Source organism: Arctopsyche grandis, chromosome 13, assembly GCF_051622035.1.
Source record: "Arctopsyche grandis isolate Sample6627 chromosome 13, ASM5162203v2, whole genome shotgun sequence".
Taxonomy (NCBI): domain Eukaryota; kingdom Metazoa; phylum Arthropoda; class Insecta; order Trichoptera; family Hydropsychidae; genus Arctopsyche; species Arctopsyche grandis.
Genome location: NC_135367.1, coordinates 13,659,421 through 13,680,763, shown reverse-complemented (window position 1 = coordinate 13,680,763; position 21,343 = coordinate 13,659,421). Strand labels below are relative to the sequence as shown.

Here is a 21,343-nt window from a genome sequence, read left to right as displayed (position 1 = left end):
AAAATCAACTATTGATAGGCTTATAAATTTTACGATTCGTGACTTTTGGTGTCTCGACATTATTACACCTATACAAGAATAGTTGCGCCACCGTTTCAAATGCACAACGATGTATTATAATGCATAATATAATTTACACAAAACGTTCGGATTATTTATTTGCTCAAAAGAAAACGCTCGAACGTTGTATTTTATAGAAGTTGTGTACGAAGCCGTTGCACAACGACCTTTACTATTTCGATTTTCCGACTTCTTTATATTATAATAAATTCGCCTCAAAAAGCAAAAGCAAAAGCAACGGCGACAAAGCATTCGACGCATTCTAGGTATTATAAGGTATACGTACGAAATCGTGAGCTGTGTCTTGTTGTCGCCGTTTAATAATAATAATATGATATTGTAATGCTTAGACTTTACTTTTATATTGTATTATATATGTGTTTAATAAATTGCGTAGCCAGTTGTTCTATAGTATGATATTTATAATTCTAATCTGTATCTTTTGTACCCATGTTATTGATAAATGCAATAATATATTCAGCACAAGCTAATATAATGGTGTTAATCTAATGTATAATTTCGAAAGAGGTTTTGTAAGTAAGTTTGTAAGTATTGTTGGTTGGTAATCGAAAACAAATCAGTTTTCGATTTCGAATATTTATTTAGATTCGCCATGTTTAAGCTGTTTTATATTACAAATACTGAGCAAAGCCGGGCAAAACAACTAGTATAATATGTTTATAAATTAAGTATGGAAGTAAATGCTAAAAACATCAAACGGAACGTTTTTCCATTAATTAACATCTTCCGTTTGAAATACATATATTCTTCCAAAAAACATTAAATATTTATTTATTTAGAATACCCATGGAAGTCGGCAAAGCCGATAAGTCCACAGAGTTTGACTTAATATAAATAATAAAATAAAACAAAAATACTCAACAAAAGAAATTTCAATGGGCAGAAAACTAGTATATAATAAAACACAAGTATAAATAACAAAATAAAACGAAAAAAAATGCAATACACAGTATTTATGTATTTAGATATTATTAAATTTGTTGTTTTTATTATATAGTACTAAATTTAATTATTATTATTATAATTAATATATTAATATACAGATTCTAGCGTTTTCACCAAATCATGAATCAATTCAAATTCTTTCTCTTCAAATGAAACGAGTGAATCCTCATCAATCAATGACTTTAAAATATAGTTTTTAACTTCAAAAAATCGCTGTATCACAATATTTGTTCGGCACAAAATAATTCATAATATTTTTTATGAAAACGAAAAATAAAAAATATATTTTCATTAGCAAAATAATGTTGAAGTTTACAACGAAGAGTGCATGCGTCCAGAACACGTGTTCAGACCAAAGGTTAAAACACAACTAATTCTAAAAAATCCGTATAAAAAATAAAATTTTAGAGCAGATGACCTAATATAACGTTGTTTTATGTTTTATAAATATTATTTTTTTTAAATTAATATTTTTAAATAAATTTCGGTCAGCACCGTAAGTCTTGAGACTAGTTTCAGCACCGGAATTCACGGTACCAGAAAACGCCGGGATTGGATGCCCTAACCTACCCACATTTGAGACTTTGTTGCGATTGTAACTCCAACAATGTACATATTGTTGAATATCGTGTATAAAATGATGTAAGCATTTTAGTAATCAAGAGTTGGGTTGCATTTTACTGTCGAGCCTTCAGTTCCTGTTGACACATTCGAATCGATAATTTTGACTTTATTTTATAATTCAAAAGTTCAATGTAAAAATGCTAAAAATGCGACCTTGTCTAGTAAGATCCGTTAGTTTGGATACTATACATAAGTATGTATGTAGATATGTATATATTTGTACCTACGAAATTTATTGTCGTTGAGGCACCCGGGTTGAAGTTCATTTACCGGATTTGTATATAACTGGATTTCGTACGTCTTCGGTGTAAAATTTGAGCTGATGACAGCTCAGGAATGCCACGTCACCGGTTCGGATTTTTATCTGTTTAACCTTTCGCTTTCTTTCGTTTGTCAAATCGCGATGTTTCGAGGGGTATACAATTGAGAATTGTTGGCACTAGTGTAAATTTACGTTGCGGCATCTGTGTGATGCATTTAACTGCCATAGCCGCCGTTCTACTTGCGGTACGGTTATACCATTGAAGATAATTATTTTAAATTCATAGCTCATAGCTAGAGGTAGGACCGGAAGCGTGCCGTTTATTGTTCAATTGTTGTAAATCCTTTGTAAAAAAGGTTCGGCAAACCTTTAACAATGCATTTACAACATTTGAATAATATACAGCCCCCTCAGGGTCCGGGCTTTACTCATAGCCATATGAAAAAAAAATGATAAATCGAATTCAACACTATATTTGCAGAAAAACAGCGAGGCTATGGCAAATGGGCGAGTGCTAAGGGCACTCGGTGCGAGGGGCGCCGAAGGCGACCCTCGTCTATTTTATTTATATTTTTTAATAATTAAATTTAAGAAGAATTCAACGTTTTTTTAAATACTCATTTGTATATACATACATATTATATGTACGTACATATTATGTTTCAATTATGTAATTTGTTCGAGGGAGAGTTATGCATGTTTTACTTTTAATACTTTTGAGTTATGAGAAATTGACTGAATGAATGAAAACGAAATTTTCGAAACCTTACAAACTCTTTTTTAATTTTTTTTCATCGTCTACTAATATATGGGAAAAAATAAAATCGTTCATCATAATTAGCTTGAAAAAACATTCGGATACGAGACGGTGTTCAAAATAGAAAGCAATGGAAGCAGTTCACGATCAATATGAAGACATACATATGTATGTACTTTCAGTTTTAAACATCATAAAATACGATTATAATTTTGCTAATTCACATTCACTTTCAAATGTACAATTATAAGTTTCTTGAATTTTTAAATATATGGAATCTCATACTTGATAAATGTAATAAGGTTTAACATTGCACTTCAGCAGAAAGAACAGGATATTTATAGATCATCGATATTAATTCAGGGGCTCGATAGAAAATAATTTAGGTGAAATTTTTGTAAAAGTTACTGAACATTGCACTAAATTGAACTATAAAAAATATCTAAGTGTAATATTATAAAAAATGTAGAACAATAGAAATTGGATTAGTAAGTAATATAAATTTTGATAATAGAATAAAAGACTTTGCTAACGCCAAATTCACGGAAAATTCGTCTTTAGTTTTTTGTATCTGTAATAAGTAATGGTTAAGTTGTTAATAATGCTATCGGTTACCAGTCAAGACAGCTATATGGTTTTAGATAAAGAAAAAAATTTTTAAAACAAACATTTATAAAAATTAAAATAAATGATAAATAAATGACAAAAAAATAAAATTTTATGAAATTTTAGTTGTGTTTTAAGTGCACCGATTCCTTTTATAATATTTATTGTCAAATTGTCAATGTGGGACATTATAATATTAATAATAATTGTTTTTTTTGTAATTTTATTTTAAAATGTTTAATTTAAATATTTTAATACATGTGTATTTTTTAAAAGAAATAAATTCTTTAAATTTAATGAAAAAATATTAAAGGGGCGACGAATTTGATATTTTCCACGGCTCTGGTTTTGAGCGATAATGTTAATTGAAAGAAGAGAATACATGTACATATGTATGTAAATAAGTTAAAAATATGTATATCAACTCATCTTGTTCGTGGAGTGAGATTAGGCCGCCATAAATGGAATTACCTCTTCATTGCTAACATAAATACTTAGATTTATTATTTTCGATAGTACGTGCGTATAATTTAATATTAATTCCAAGAATATTTTCTCAACAGAATCCACAGTATAAAGAGCTTATCAAAAAGTGCGTCCTCCGATCGACATTTACGTCAAGTTCCTTTTTGCACTTGCGATTTATCTGCACTGAGCTGCCTTCGATGAAACCTTCGGCCATCGTTTTTGCGAAGTATGATCGTATTTATGACACGTTTAAATGTCAATTGGCGGCAAATAATCGGTGACAGGTAATGTAAAATTGGCAGGAGTCGGCCAAGCGAACGAACAATCACAATCATTTATCATTGTCTCTTGCGCTGAAGTGAGACCTTTTTCACCAACAATGTATACGTTTAATATACATATGAATTTAATGAAATCATACATTGATTTACTTTACTTCAAATGTAACCTGTTTTCTAAATTAAATTGATAATCAATATTGAGATTTAAATGTACATGATTACACTACCGATTAAAATTATACAAAAACTCAATATATTGAAACTGTTAGGGGAGAATCACCTCTTTATTCCTTGAGAAATATTAAATTTGATATCAACATGTAAATATCGTTACAGTTTGTTCTCTTTTCCTGGGACACGAACCAATTTGATGGTTTCTTCACCCGTTGCTGGAGGCATTAAACCCATAAACCATATTTCTGTTAATTTGGATTTGTTCAATCTAAAATATTCTGATCTGGTTGAGGGATTGTTTAGTTTGAGATCGTAAATGTGTTCTCACATTTAATTGTTCATATTTTATATTATTTTTTACGTTTTATTTATATTTTGATATTTAATTTTAATTTTTGAATATTTTAATTGTTTTTTCATGTATGTATGCTTAGCTATAGTGACGCCTTGGAGTATATCTGTAATGTCACTATGGCTTAAGTGTAGTCGATAAATAAATAAATAATGATAAAAATAATTAACATCAGAGAAAAGTTAGTTTTATTATGATTTTCCGAGATCTACATAGAATATTAATGTTCGACTTATCGAGATTTTTTAACTAAATCTAGTACAAAAAATAATCATTGAATTAAATTTCTATAAACAGCGGAATTCATCTGGAAGGTAACGTTTTCAAAGATCATTGCATTTTTGTGTCACGATTTAAAATTCCTAATTTTTATTTTGGAGCTTAAAGGTTAATTATACTCGACGACATTAAAAAAATGGATTTAATACTTAACGTTTTCAATGCAATATAGAAAAGTAAGTGCACTCAAGTTTTTGGTAGGAGTTGCATACATTTATATATAATATTAGGTACGTAATTTGTTGGAAAATGATCTTTAGAACAGCTTCTTTAAGTGTCGGGATAATTGGAATAAGTATGTGCTTAGTCAAGGATACTAATTTGAATGTATTGAACTCGAGTATCGAGTCTAAAAAATATGTACTATGAAATTATTAGTTCCAAAGGTTTAATTCGGTATATATGTATGTACATACATACATATGTATTTATTGGTGTAAAATGTAACTTTATGGCTTTTTCAGAAATCGAATTTCTCAAGGTGAAGTCAGAGTAAGTTTCTATAAAATTACAATCGTAAATTTTAGTTAAATCGTGCGACGGGTCAAACAATGACAAGAGATCGTAACTAAATCTCCCATTTCAGATTGATTTACAATCTGCGACATTTATGATAATGCCGAATTCGATCTCCATTTTCGAGGTTACGATTCTACATAGTTTATATTAGTGGCAATGAAGATGTTTCTTCAAACAATAAAAAAATTATATGTATATAAAAAAATAGCGTAAAACTTTTATATTGGAAATTTTATTATTTTATCCAAATTCAAATGTATTTATTTTGTAGTATGCGGTCAAATACTCGCATATTTTTGTGAAACTGTATGACCTATATATATATATATATATATATATATATATATATATATATATATATATATATATATATATATATATATATATATATATATATATATATATATACATATTTGTATATGTATGTACATATATTGATCTTTTTACTGTCCATTGTCTATCGAAATGCAAGGAAATGTTGTTAAAAAATGGGATGAGTTGAATATTGGGATACGTTCATTGCAAAAAAAGTGTTTACGACGTATGTACATACATACATACATACATACATATGTATACTAAAAAACAACGTAACCAGAAACACGTCGAAAAACGTACACGTAATTGAATACGCGGCGAATTTTAATTGAATCTCTTTAATCGATCAAAGGCGACACGTCCGTGAAAATTTCGTAGTCTCCTAGCGTTTTTCCTTTTGAGCTCGGCTTGTTCGTTCGTTATATCCGTGTAATTGAGCTCGTATTGAAATATAGCCAAGGCCCCTTTGTGAATCGGGAACGACCTTATTCGAGGTTGATCTTTTGTCACACTAGGGGAGAGACACTTGTGCCTTTTTGTCGTTGTTTTGTTCCATCTTTTGTTTTTGTCGGTTGAAAATTGGGGTTACACTAATTCGCAACGGGTATGTGACGTTATACGAGGTTTTCGTATAACGAGCCGTTTCGTTACGTATGTAGTGTTATAAAGTGTGTACCTGTATAATGTACGTACGGTACTTAAATTGCGAGTCTCACGATCGCGATCGATATTGAGTAATTTGCACGTTGTTAATGTTACGCGATTATGCACTTATTCGCTGCATGCGTTAAGAGATAATATTTATAATGGGTTTCGATGTAATATTCCGAAAAATAACCGGAATTGATTAAATGATAACAAAATATGAGTAAAATAAGACGTATTTATTTAAAAAATTATGTGATAAAAAAATAATCGCAGTCTTATGGATATTTTTTAATATTATGATGCAATGCATTTGGCAAGGTGTATAATTAAAACACATTTTATCTACTTAATGCAGCGGTTTCCAAACTGGGAGGCGCGCCTCCCTGGGGAGGCGCGGACTATTGCCAGGGGAGGCGCCAAAACTTTTATAAAAAATATTTTTCATACCATAATATCTACAAATAAATAAAACTTCATATCGTAGCTTAACAGTAAAAATTCAATGCATGAATGTTTATTTTTATCTTTCTTTCATTTTTATATCTACATTTAATTCCTATAAAAAAATATCCGTAGAGGAAGATTTTAAAAATCGCGCCTTTGCAAACACTCTTTTTCGGTAATGCACAAAACGACCGCTAGTTGCATGAAACAATAAACTCAAATTTAAAAGTCACTCGTGGCTGAAGTGTCAACTGAAGCGTATTGTCGGGATGTGATATTGTTTTTATCGTGATTTCTTTCTGAAAATAATAGTTAGTATATTTTTATAATTACATTTCATTATTATTTGTTTAAATTATATCAATAAAATATTTTTTAGCCGAATGGATAAATTTTTGAGTGATTACAAGAGAAAAGTCGACAATAATGAAGATACTGATGCTTATATAAGTGGGAATAAAAGCAAAAAAGAACAAGGAGATAAAGCTTTGAAGAAAAGACGATACAGTTCATCGAAATAATAGTTAATATATTTTTATAATTACATTTCATTATTATTTATTTTAAATTATATCAATAAAATATTTTTCAGCTGAATGGATAAATTTTTGAGTGGTTACAAGAGAAAAGTCGACAATAATGAAGATACTGATGCTTATACAAGTGGAAATAAAATCAAAAAAGGACAAGGAGATAAAGCTTCGAAGAAAAGACTATACAGTTCATCGTATTTATCATTAGGATTCACAAGTGTTATTATAGATGGTTTGGAAAAACCAATGTGTTTGTTGTGTTCGAAAGTTTTGGCTTCAGATAATATGAGACCACAGATTTCAGATAGTATAAAACGGCACCTAGAAACTCTACATTCTGAATACGTTGAAAAGCCCATATAATTTTTTCAAAGAAAATTGGATGAGATAAATATTCAGAAGCAAACGTTCAAAAAAATACTTTCAGTTACACCAAACGCATTATTGGCTTCGTACCATGTCTCTTACCGAATCGCAAAATGTAAGAAAGCACATATAATAGGAGAAACCCTACTTTTACCAGCAGCTGTTGATATGGTTCGAATAATGTTCGGCGAATCGTATGCAAAACAGTTGAGACAAATTCCACTAGCTGATAATACAGTCGGAAGGAGAATCAATGATATATCTGAAGATATTTGGGATCAATTAGTTTCTCGGCTTTGTACTTCAAAATTCGCAATACAAGTAGATGAGGCAACTGATATAGCTAAAGATGCCCATTTAATTGCATATGTTCGATATGTCGCGGATAATAATATATTAGAAGATATATTATTTTGCAAACCCATTCTTGGGAAGACCACATCCATTGAAATTTTTAATATAATAGACAGTTTTTTTGAAGAAAACGACATAAAGTGGAATAATTGCGTTGGACTGTGTACCGACGGAGCTCACTCAATGTCCGGACACAAAGCAGGTCTTCAAGCATTGGTCAAAAAGAAAGCACCACATGCTATCTGGACGCACTGTATGCTTCACAGAGCAGCTCTAGTGTCAAAAAATATGAGCGAGGAACTGAACAGCATTTTTACAAAAGTTATAAAAATTATAAACTACACTAAGAACAGTCCTTTGAGAGCAAGGCTGTTCGCAAAGCTGTGTGCTGATATGGAAGCTAATTATACCTCACTTTTGTATTATTGTGAAGTTCGCTGGCTATCTCGTGCAAAAATGATTCAAAGGGTGTTTGAACTCAAAGAAGAAATAGCAACCTTTCTCGAAGAAAACCAACATGAAGAGGCACATTTGTGGACGAACGACAATTTTATTGTTAAACTTGCTTAGTTGGTTTAAATTTTTGGAAAATTGAGCGGTTTAAATAAATCAATGCAGGGATCACAAATACATCCATTTGTTCAAAAAGACAAAGTAAAAGCTTTCATTAAAAAGTTGAAGTTATGGAAATCAAATTTACAAAAGAATGAGTTGGATATGTTTTCACTTTCCAAAGATTTCTGGGCCACAGCCAATATTGAAGCAAGTAAAAATCTTTTTATTGACCACTTGGATGGTTTAGTGCTGCATTTTTCCAATTATTTCAAAGACCTTGATTTCTCAAAGTTTTGTGGATACAGAATCCATTTAATTACAATGAAGAAGACGAATTCGAGCTGACAACCATCGAAAATGAAAAATTGATAGAATTATCATGCGATAGTTCACTAAAACAAAAGTTTCAAAATGAAACCATAATTAAATTTTGGATGAATCTTAGTGGAGAGTATGAATCTTTGTATTGCAAAGCAATGCAAGTGCTTCTACCGTTTGTAACATCTTATTTATGCGAAACGGGCTTTTCGGCACTAGCTGCAATGAAAACCAAATATCGAGCCAGGTTAATAGTCGAAAAGGAGTTACGAGTGGCACTCTCCATATTGCCCCCAAGATTTGATAAACTTTGTGCCAACAAACAACAACATCCGTCGCATTAAATTTTGATGTGTTAGATGTAGTTTATTATAAAAATAAATATACGTGTTTGTATAAATTTATGTTATAGCAAAACCTTTTTATTATTCTGTCTATTGTAGGGTTAAGTATTTTTTTTTTAAATAAAGGTTTATTATTTAAAACGTGTCTATATTATTATATCTATTAAAAAATAAAAGGTGGGGAGGCGCGGCAAAAAAAATTTTTTTTTAGGGAGGCGTAGTAGCATAAAGTTTGGAAACCGCTGACTTAATGTATCCAATAAGCATTCGCTTCATGTTTATGTTACGTAAATTAGATCAATTTAATACAAACAATATTAAAATTTTTAATGTTAATGATCATAAATAAATAATTAATATTTACATGCTTGTTTATTTAAATCGACGAATTTGCAGTTTTAATGTCATAGTGTGCTACATAATATGAGAACGAATAATATGAGAGTAAATTAAATCACACTGCTGTGCGTTGATTAAGAAAATAAAAATTGGACAGACTCTTAATTTTCATTGATTTTTCATCATATTTAATTTTTTATTTATTAAATTTACATTTACCATCGAGCCATTACGGGTTTTTGCTCCAAGGCCAAATTTTTACATCGGTGCTTTATATAAATTTATAATATTATTATTAAAAATTTGAAATTATAATCAAATAATGGTGACAAATGAGGATAGGTTGTCAATTTAGTAGGAACCATTTCAACAATTAAATTGGATAAATTGGCAACTCTGATAGGAAACGATCGGTCAGGGGTCGTATATATCCAAGGTTGGGCCAGCAACATTGGGCTAGGGATTGAACCCGAGATCCCTCAGTTGATAGGCTAACCACTGAGCTATGTTGCTGGTTTTTTATAATTAACCATAGTGTTTATATATTGTGAGTTCTTATTATATTCGTAAGTCTATGTTGTGATTATTGAATACGCATTTTAAATTTGGAAATCTTATTAGATTTTATTACAATAATATTTCCAATTGCATTCTCATAGTTATTTTACAATTTTTATCATTCAAACAAGGTGGAATATAATATATTTATTTACAATATTGAAATAATTATTTTACAATTTTTGATGATGTTTTGAGTGCATTTAGTATGCGATGCTCTGTCTATGAAGTGGCGTGTTTTCATTATTTTTTTTCGATTTGATTTATAACAAAAAAAAATGTGCACTAATATTGCTGGTGGTAGACGATTTTAAATGTCAAAAAATCAATTCCATCACGTACCGGAATAAGGTTGAACGGCAATTCAGCCAAGAATGAAGATTAGACCAAAATGGGTGAAGGAAACCGCTTAAAGGTCATTGGCGTTATGACACATGCGAGCTAAAAAAAACCACATACATATATGTATGCATATATAGCAATAAATGTGTATATGTGTGGGCAAGAGTATTGAGGTGTGCTATACATACACGAGATCGTGGTAATATCGCTAATGTTTATTCGGAAGAGATTTTTTACGATGAATGACGGCGAAAGTCATCGAAAGTTACGCACGGTTCTAATGTTAAAATAAATATTGGAAGTCTGAATATTGTGCAATACTGTATATGTATGTAGGCATTGCACATTTTCGTGTCGGAGTGTAATTTACGTGACATATCCAAAATTTTTATTTAAAATTTAAATGTTTTATTCTTGTGTAATATTTATATAGTTTAAAACTGTTAAAACTAATTGAGAAAATTGAATTGTAAAGTTTTGAACTTTTAATTGTTGTCTGTGTCTATTATACAATCTGTTGAAGATCTTTGGATCGGAATTTTCCGTGTGATTTTCTTCATACCCTGCGTTCTAGCTGAATGCATGTAAGTACGATTTATTATTATTAAAATATTTTAACATTTCAACAGAATAATTACGATCCGCGTTAAATTCAACGAAATCGCAATTTTATAACTAGCATCACGCCGAAGATAAAATCGCACATTTTGCAACCAATTATTTATTTAAATATGTTAGAATCAAAATTTTGACCATAAAATATATTTCAAAACATACTTAAACCCCTGTCTTATTATTGCAATATATTATTAAATTGCTAAATAATCGAATATATTAAAAAAAAAAAAAAAACACCGACGATACGATAAAAAATACGATTTAAACGAGGCCTAATAATCATCGATACAACACTAAGTCGAAATTAGGACAAAAATCATTGCGAAAATATACTTTTCATCGGCAGTGTTTTGACATATGTAGCATTTTATAAATTTAAATAATTTTCAATACGATAACAAATATAGGGGTCTACGTGACGAGACAGAATGTTAAATTACAGAAAACGCAAATATCGGAAGGCAAAGATCGAAAATCGAAAGATCTTAAGTCGAAAGATCAAAAAAAAATGTTGCATGGTAAACGGTACATACTCACTTAATTTGCGCGAGCAGGATACAACAGGAACAAGAGGAACAGGCTTTTCCTCCCGTATTAATGTTGCGCGCGCAGAATACGGGAGGAAAAGCATGTTCCTCTTGTTCCTGTTGTATCCTGCTCGCGCAAATTAAGTGAGTATGTACCGCTTACCATGCACCCTTTTTTGTGATTTCGACTTAAGATCTTTCGATTTTCGATCTTTGCCTTCCGATATTTGTGTTTTCTGTAATTTAACATTCTGGCTCGTCACGTAGATCCTTATAGTACGTAAGGATATATGTATGTATTTAATATTTATTTATTTATAATTATAATATAAATAAATAATTAGGATAAGAAAAATGTATAAGGATACACTTATAATTGGCAGCGTTTTGATATAAACAGTGACATTTTATAAATTGAAAAAATATTCAAAATGATAACAAGCAATAAGGACGTGATATGTAAAATGTACTTACTGTGTGCTTATCTATTGTGGAAAAGTCACATCGCGTGGCGTCCGCTTTCGGGCTTATTGACTTTAGTATGGCTAAAAGTGTGTGAAATTTTGATTAATAGTAAAAATATCGCGATTGTTAAGTACTCCGGAGACAATAATTGTCCGAGAAGTGTCGAGACGAGTGGTCTCCGGCTCTCGCGAACGACGACTGGTGGTCCAAGTGTCGCGAACCGGTCGGCCAACCGGTGCGCGTTGTGGCACGCGACCGGCTATATTGCACGTTCGCGTTCGGCAGCCTCTCTCAGACACGCGGATCTGGTTCTGTGTAAACATTTCCGCAACTGTTGCCGGACGCCGTGTCGCGCGAGGACGTGTTTTCCAACCCCTGTGTTTGCTCTGGCCATTTTCCGGGTCGTTTGTGGGCAGTGGCTCTCGTTCGATGGTTAGACTGCGGTGGCTAATTGATGGTTTTCATTTGGCTGATTTTTTTTTTTTTTGTTTGTTTAGTTCATTTTCAATGTTGTTTGTAGAGCTTGCGTCAAATTTAAGAATTACTTCGACGCTATTTTGAAATATGTAGTAGTGAAATAATATTTGGATTGAATGATTTCACTCGTTCCTGATGGCGTTTCGGTCTCCATAATTGTCTTGGGAAAATACTGCAGTGGATTCCCACTTCCTTCTGCAGCGCATTCGATCTTCTATTGGTAGAGCTGCTGCCCACTGCTAGGAATTTATTATGGAGTTTCCTTCTCTGGAAGTTAATGATACATCATCTTCCAATCTGGGTTGATATACATACATATATACTACATATGTACACAGTGGCGGACTGGGACTGAAATCAGTGCATGCCAGGAGTCAAAGGGGGCCCCACCCAGGGTTAAAATAATTTGTCCCCCCCCCCCCCATATAACAAAATTTTCTTCTTTCCATAACGCTAAAAATCAAGGGAAATTTTTTTTTTTTTCAAAATTGGGAATAAACAAATTTAGGTACAAGAAAAATGGCAAAAGCAAAATAGATCCATAAATTATATTGTATATTTCGTTTTAACCCTTGTCCTAGGTAAATATAATGCATCATAAAAGAATGCGGCATAAAAGCGGCTTTTACTTTCGGTAGAAAACAATCAGGGACGTCATTTCAGCTTTTTCTTTGGGGGGCAGGACAGGCAAAGATTGGTTAAATTGAATTTTTTTTCAAAAAATCTTTTTTATATTGGAATAAAAATGGAAAATATTCTTTACCTTATTGAGTTATAAAATATGAAAAAAAAGTAAGCTTATTTTTGAAAAAGTAATTATAAAAAAATATTATGTAAAAAGAGAAAAAAGCGCCGCAGGCGAAAATTTTTTTCCACCAATCTTTACATAGTCAACATTAATCGACCATCAAACTGATTCTCCAAAAAACTATCAATTAACTTAATTTCTACCGACTGTCTTGTCACTTTATCTATGTACATATATGTACGTAATAACATTAGATAAAGTTTTGTTTTGTTTTTTTTCAAAGCACATAGCAGCGATTATTTTATTAGTTACCCAAAAGTAACATACATAAGAAATACACGTAGCATTCATAGATCCATAGTATCTCATTAATCATTAAATTCATAATATTTTCTAAATTCACACTATTCCTTAATTTAGGCGAGTGCCCCCCTATGGCCCCCCCAAATTACGTCCCTGAAAAAAATGCATAATATTTTCAATTAATGTTAATCGAAAATCGGGATTTTGGGGAGGGGGCCCCTATCCTATATTTCTATTTACATGGATGTGTCTAGATTAGGAATAGATTTTATATTCGGAAACTGTTTAAAATTGTGTATTTAAATCTTACTATATCATCGAAGTATAATCAAATGTTATTTTGAAAGTATGAAGTAAATTTAAATCGCTGGTTGATGATGAATCGTCCTATCAAAATTGTTTTGAGCAGTTCAGTTTATATTATTCACGAAAATTTGTTTATTCTCATTTTTATTTCAGTAGTTAATTGTTACATAGGTATTGGTATATACATAATCTTGACGTTGGAATAGGCCCGGCAAAAGGGCCCACGCAAATGTTGAAACTTACATTTCAAGCCTAATAAAAAAAGTTAACCGATCCTTGGGCTGTTAAAGCAGGTATTAGTTATTTGTGTATATCGTAAGAAATTTGTTTTGTTGAAATACCCAAACTTTAGGTCCTAAAGTTGCAATATCCTATACATTTTTACACACGTGAAATAGTTAAAAAGTTATTTAATTTTACTGAGGGCCCATATTTTCTAACAGATAGTGGGGCCCACATGCCATCGGGCATGTTCGCTTGTATGGCCAGTCCGCCACTGTATGTACATACATGCATGTAAACTTAAAGCTTGAGTCACTGATTTTTATTCCGGCTGTTTATAGTTTATATTGGAAACTAAAGTAGATTTTTAATACATTTATGCATATTAGAATTATTCATATAGCTGTTAAAGTTTAAACAAAGCATTTTGATTGTGCGATTGTTATTGTTATAATACAATATGTAATATCATCCCACACTAATAACTGTGTAATTTTGGTTTTTTTTATAAGAAATTTGCTATTAAATAAAAAATAAATAAATATACTTTTCATTTTGTCTATCTTCACATATTTTCACTATCTACATATATATGTACATATGTATGTACACAGGGCCAACGAGAGGAGGAGGGGTAAAGTTCCAGGGCCCGGATAACTAAAAGGGCCTTGTATGTTCTAATAGTTCTGATAGATTTTTCATATATTAAAAATGAATCTATAAGATTTTTTATTTTTTGTTTGTCATAGGGCCCGGATTTATTTTCCCAGGGCCCGGGATTCTTCTCGGCGGCCCTGTATGTACAAAAAGTTTTGTGATTTTCGAAAATTCGAGATTTTGACTGATTTGAACTCAGAATCGATCACTGATGACGTTTACATGGTTTATGAAAAATGTGTGTGTCTGTGTATTTTGGAGTTTCTTTTGAACACCACTCGTCAGATTGAACTGAAATTTTGTATCAGTTATTGAAATGCTAATCGAAACGAAGTAATTTTATTTTCAAATTTTTCAGTTCACCGGAAGTGGTACCTCCCCTTATAAGCGTCCTCTAGTTTAAGTTTTTAGATTTAATTATCTCCGAAGACACTCAACAGATCGGACCAAAACATTTTTTGCATATAGATATGTAATAGGTATGATAAATTACATATGTATGTAAGTTTATATTTAAAAAAATAATAATTTATCATACATATATGTATGTATGTATACTCGTCTCTTCCTCCTTCCTCCTTTTTTGCTCTCTTATCTCCTTTGAAATTTCCTCAATATTCCGCTTATTCCACGTATATCCTCCATTTCCTTCTTTAACTTATTCTTTCATATCTTCATATCTTTTATTCTCTTCTCAGTATTCATCTCTTCTCTTTTTATGCAAATCTTTTTGGGTCAAGGCTGTATGTAGCCCATTGATGATCATCTTCAATTTTTTCCATTACACTTTTATAATATATGCAAATAACATTTTAAAACTAATGAATTATTATATTATACTTATAAAAAATGCGTTAAAATGATCACATATATACATATGTACATACTTATGAGCTAAGAATAAATATAATAATGCCAATTTCGTAATATGTTTTTATATCGGCCATTTTGATAAAAAAACCGACATACTAAAAAAACGCTTTCGAATGAAATATTAGATTTACAAATATTTCATCTAAACTTATTGGAATATTTCTATTTGAAGACATACCAAGTGTTTCCTATTTTAATATGGGGTGTGGAGAAATAAGGTAGATGCGTTAGTAGTGTACATAAGTATTTAATATCAAAAGAATAATCAAATTGATATAATTCGACGTCTATAAATTGACTTTTCCTCCCTTAGAGCTTCGACCATGAGCCATAAATCAGTCTGCACGCACAATTGCCACAAATGAAAGGTAAAATATTTTAAGCGTTACAGCTCGTTCAACAAAGATTTAATTGTAACAGTGAGTGGTTAAGGAAAAAGTTTCGTTCGAACACATTAAGGAACAATTGTCTCAAGGTTCCCTTTCTCGTTCGGTTTGTTCCATATTGGTTTGCACGCGCAAAACGATAAATTTAAACCAATAGGTAGCTAGCTACAAAGACCGACACTCTAGAGTGCCACAATTTAATGGCCACCTTCTAAAATGGACCTAGATAAGAATTTAATCACGGCCATGTGCGTAGATGTGAATGAAGAGTGTGTCGCAACACACTGTTGTGTATCGGGTCAGGTTGTATTTATTGTATGGTTATTCTTCACCTGTGCGATTTAGCAGAGGTCACCTGCTGTTGAGGTCTGCTGCTTCTTGGCGGCCATCGAAGCAGCACTCGACAAAGAGACCGCTAGCAAAAAATATGTGTGTAAATAAATAAAAATAAACACATCTTCGAACGTCGTCGTAACACTTTCCATTTCATTGACGAAAGTGAATTTGAAGCACGGCGCGCAATTACGTCACGTTTGAGCATCTAAAGACCGATGAATCTCATATATACTAGGTAGAATGTGGGATGGAAGTGATTTGGTAAAACAAGATGATTGGTATAGTTACCGTTAATAATTTGGGTCATGGTTGTTTAATCCCGATGCCAAGATTTGCCAGAAAAATTATAATTGAAAAGATGCTTGATTGGGGTTGAAAATAATTGTATGATATCAATGCTAGTTTGTGACAAATTGCCCAACTGATTGCACGATCTTTCTGAATCTGTGACGTATGCATTTGTGTGTCTATCTGGGTAGCGCCACGATTTTTCACCCTCCATATGAACTACATATGTAAGTAAATATGTACATACATATGTACGTACAGTAAACACGTAATGTGTTATATAAAAGGGATGAATACAATAAAGTCATTTTCCTCAAATGAAATGTTTAAAATTCAGTCATATTAATTATCACGATATCAGTGTTTCTTAGATAATAACGAGTAAATGTAATTTCTGCTTTTGTAATGCATTATTAGTTTGATATTGTTACGTACGCCGCGGATTAAGCGAATAGAAACCCAGAGACTATGTGACCGTTCAAGGATTATCTGTTAACGGATTAACTAAGTGCTTGCACTTACTTCCAGGATTATATCTAGACTCTAAGTGCATATAGGCTAAACAATAACCGTTATTAATCCTTTCTCAGAATTGACCTGTACCGTGGGACCGAACGTTGTGGGAAGACATCCGTACGTGAACATAACAATAGGTAAAAAAAAAAAACGTCGAAGATGCCCTGAGAGATCTATCCCTTATAAGGCGATACTTAGGCGATATCATGTCATTCTGGACTGAGCACTGTCAGTGCGTGTATCTCCTTAATCATCAATAAATGCTGTGAGACGACTGTTGGCCTTTTACTTGGATCCTCCACCCACCCCTACGCAACAATATATTTTAAGTTTCAGATCAAATATGACATTTATGCAATATATATTTTTCAATCTGCATATATATGAATGTACAATATATGATAATCCATATTAATATTTCTACAATAAAAAATAATATTTACACCTAACGTGGTCGATATTATTTTCAGTATAGTAAGGAATCGTCAATAATATTGATCGTGAACATGTACATACATATGTACATAATTTAGTAGGTCTTTAATCTGCAATAGATTCATCTAGTAATTTTTATGTTTTGAACTGTTAAAATCGTTTTGTTTCATGTAATATGTATGTAGATATTTTGAGCCGGAATCAAATGAGATCCGGATTTTTTTATTTATTTTTATTTTTTCGGACTCAAATAATTATGAAAAGTATCCTCAAGTGAGACTAAAGGCGTAGACATACAGAATCGTACGGCACGGTATGTTTAGGTATACTCAAACTGTGAATAGGCGTGTCTTATGCCATTATTAATTCGTACTCTTATTAATTCGACAAGTTTATCCTACATTTCTTTTAAAATGGGAATCACCGTTATCAATCACTGTCAATACAAGTAAAATATATCGCCGAAAATACTTCAGAGAGTAAGTTTTTGCCTGGCATAGATCAGGCGTGCTAATATTTTTCAACATGTGCAAAGCAATCTATGTATGTAAAAAAAAAAACACGTGCCGCATATACATATGTATATGTACTACTGTGTGTCTGCGTCCTAGCTCTGAAAATATCCATTATATTGTCATACGTCTACAATTTTTATTCAGAATTGTCGATTCTCAATTTTATTTATTGTTTAGTTAACCTAACATTATTTCAAACTCTGTTTTCACTTGCCATAATTTTTGTTGGATAACACGTTCTCTAATCGTTATACGACGGTATGTAATACATAATATCACACAAGGATATACACACGTATGTTTGCGTATGTAATTTTTCAATGGTGAATCAAATCGAAGCCTTTAGTTACATAGAGCAATTAGAGCTTTTCATGAGACGAACAATGATTACGCTTATGTCACTGTGTGCCGGATTCTGATACGAGCTTCTTCGGACAAATCTTTGCGATCGAGATATACATACATACATATGTACATACATTTACACAAGGTCGGGTTTTCCCCAGTAACGACTTAGACAAATGTCGGGATAATACTCGCCTTACTATTATTTCCAAATGCGTGTCGAATTTCGACAAATTATTCAAAGCAAATACGCGTGCGGTATTGTTTAATTACGTTTTTTTTTTGTTTTGTTTAGTTGCGGTCGATTTGAGTCGGTTTCAACAGGGCCAATGTCGAGTTTTAGGTGAATTTATAATTTCACATGTTGAATATGCTTCCTATATACATTTACATACATATGTGTATTCGCATATGTATGTATATCATTTACGTGTCATTCATTGTACATACATATAAATATAAACAGAATAGAGGGTAGTACGTTAGAATAAAGGAAATACCTGTATTCTAATGTTTGCTGTTTACCAAAATAAACAAAATCATAATTCCAATGATAGGATTTCGCGCAGTGATCAGTTAAGTAATTTGTCATAGTAATGGTCTATCTTAATGACAAACTACATATGTATGTAGGTCTTAAAAAGACTCAAAATATTTTTAAACAACTCGATAGCTTTATTGCGGTCGATCTTTGGCTAACTCCTCTTCAATTTTTTTTCAACATCATTTAAAATTGCAATTACAAAACATTTTGCTCTCGCCAAATACGCAAATAAATTCAAATGATGACCTCTCAAGTTAAATAGCAACGATTTCAGACTTTATACAATGTTTAACGAAGGTAACGTCAGTGATTCTCTAGATTAGTTGTTTTTAGCCGGGGTTCCGCGAAAATTTGATGATCTATGAACTTGTTATAAGTGTTCGGAGAGATTGTGAATGTTGTAATAGGAGAAATATTCGTAAAAAAATTCGCATGCAGAGATATATGTAGTTAAAGGAGGAATATTTTTTGTTGAACTTTTGGTAGTCAGTTGGAATTTTCAACTATATACATATATACATATGTACATATGTATGTATGTAGAACCAATGTGGCTTAGAAACGATTTTAAAATATCTATTTATCTGAATTTTTTATAAAATTTAAAATATCTATTTATCTAAAATATCTATACTATAGAATACAAAGCAATGGTCGATTGGACCAAATGCTTATTTTTTTCTGATGCATATGATATTTTATTTTATTTTATAAGAGAAACAAACAGCATCACAATGTATTTATTTTTCTAAAAAGAAATTACAACAATGAAATAAAATATGGAAGAAAATCATTGAATAATAGTAGATGTAGGATATGTCGATGGCTTGCTGCACAGATATTGGATGTCCATTTTTGAATTTGTATCGAATTTTAGGTTTGTATATGCTGGAATAATTCAGGTTTTTCCTTTCAATGTAATTTATGTATACTATATAAATTAGGAAAAACCTGAATAATTCCAGCATCTATTAACTTAAAATTCGATACAAATTTAAAAATGGACATCCAATATCTGTGTACCAAGCCATCGATGTGTTACTAAAAATAATTACTAAAAAATAGAAATTTAAAACAAGAAAATGAACTACAAAATGTATCAATATGAAAAGGAATATTGGTAAGAGAGGAGCAAGATCTATATAAAAAAGTAATGATGGGAATAGTTGGTAGAACAAGGATTGATGTGACATAATGAAAGATTGTGGAGGGACCTGATTGGATATTGGAATAGGATTTAGCTAAATAAATAAAGATTATTAATTATGTATATAATTCAAAAACTTAAACAAAAAACAAGATCATAATTTTTTCTCCTAGATTGTAAGGAAACAAACCGATCGTTGTGAAGAAATCTGGAATTGTAGTAGGAATGGAATTTTTTATTTATTCTCTTGTTGTATGTATTTATTCCTTATATGTATATATAATATGTATTAATATAATTAATTAATAGTAGTTTCGTTTGTAATTTTTACAATACTTGTAGATTGATAAATATTTGGAATCTGCAGCTTTGATTATTCAGAATCTTTATTGTATCTAGATGACATTGACCCTTTTAGAATGAAATAACTTTAGAATGTGAACTATCCGTTGGGCATTTCCGGTAGTAGGATGTGAGAAATCCCCCTGACGATCCAATTATAGTATGAAGATTAGCCACTCGGAATAGAACAAAAAGAATGCAGAATTTACAATATTGTAATTACCCTTAGCAGATCCTATTGGGATTTTCGCGGCGTTGTTGTTGTCACAACCGGAAGTCGCAAGATGAGAATTCCATGACTCACTGGATCAGAAGAGCAAGTGTTAAGTCGATCGTATGTATTGTCATCACGCTTCGTCCGAAAAAAATGTTATTAGACTGTAGTATGTATGGGTATTGTAGGTAGCGCGTTCGTGATAATATCGCGGCTGTGTAGTTTTATATTCATCTGACGTTCTTCGGTTCGAATGATTCACCGTGTGCGAAATTTATTCGCACGATCGAATTGGTGCAATAAAATTTTGAAAAAAGTCACGAATTTATACGTTTCTTGCATGCTGTCTTAAACGTGAGTGCACGATTTTTGTGTACATTTGTATTGTTTTTCAACGGAACTATCAATTTCAAACATTATATGAGTATGTGCGATCTGTTGATACATTTATTGTATGTATTGTACTTTTTGCGATCAGATTGTAAAGTCTGGAAAACACCTTTTTAGGCATATATGTACATAGGTACATACATAGACACCTGGGAAACTCGGCTCAGATTTCGACAGGTTAAATCTACAATATAAAGCGTTGACATAAATATGTATGTATTA

The 21,343-nt window shown here is 31.5% G+C and overlaps 1 protein-coding gene across 1 annotated transcript in view; it reads right to left on the bottom strand.

The window, feature by feature from the left end:
• spz3 (Spaetzle domain-containing protein 3) overlaps positions 1-12,378 on the bottom strand; it is a 56,404-nt gene extending 44,026 nt beyond the window's left edge. Inside the window, exon 1 of the mRNA XM_077444370.1 lies at positions 12,087-12,378. The gene's annotated coding sequence lies outside the window, so the exon portion shown is untranslated. The remainder of the gene's footprint in view (positions 1-12,086) is intronic.
• Between the last annotated feature and the right edge of the window lie 8,965 nt (positions 12,379-21,343).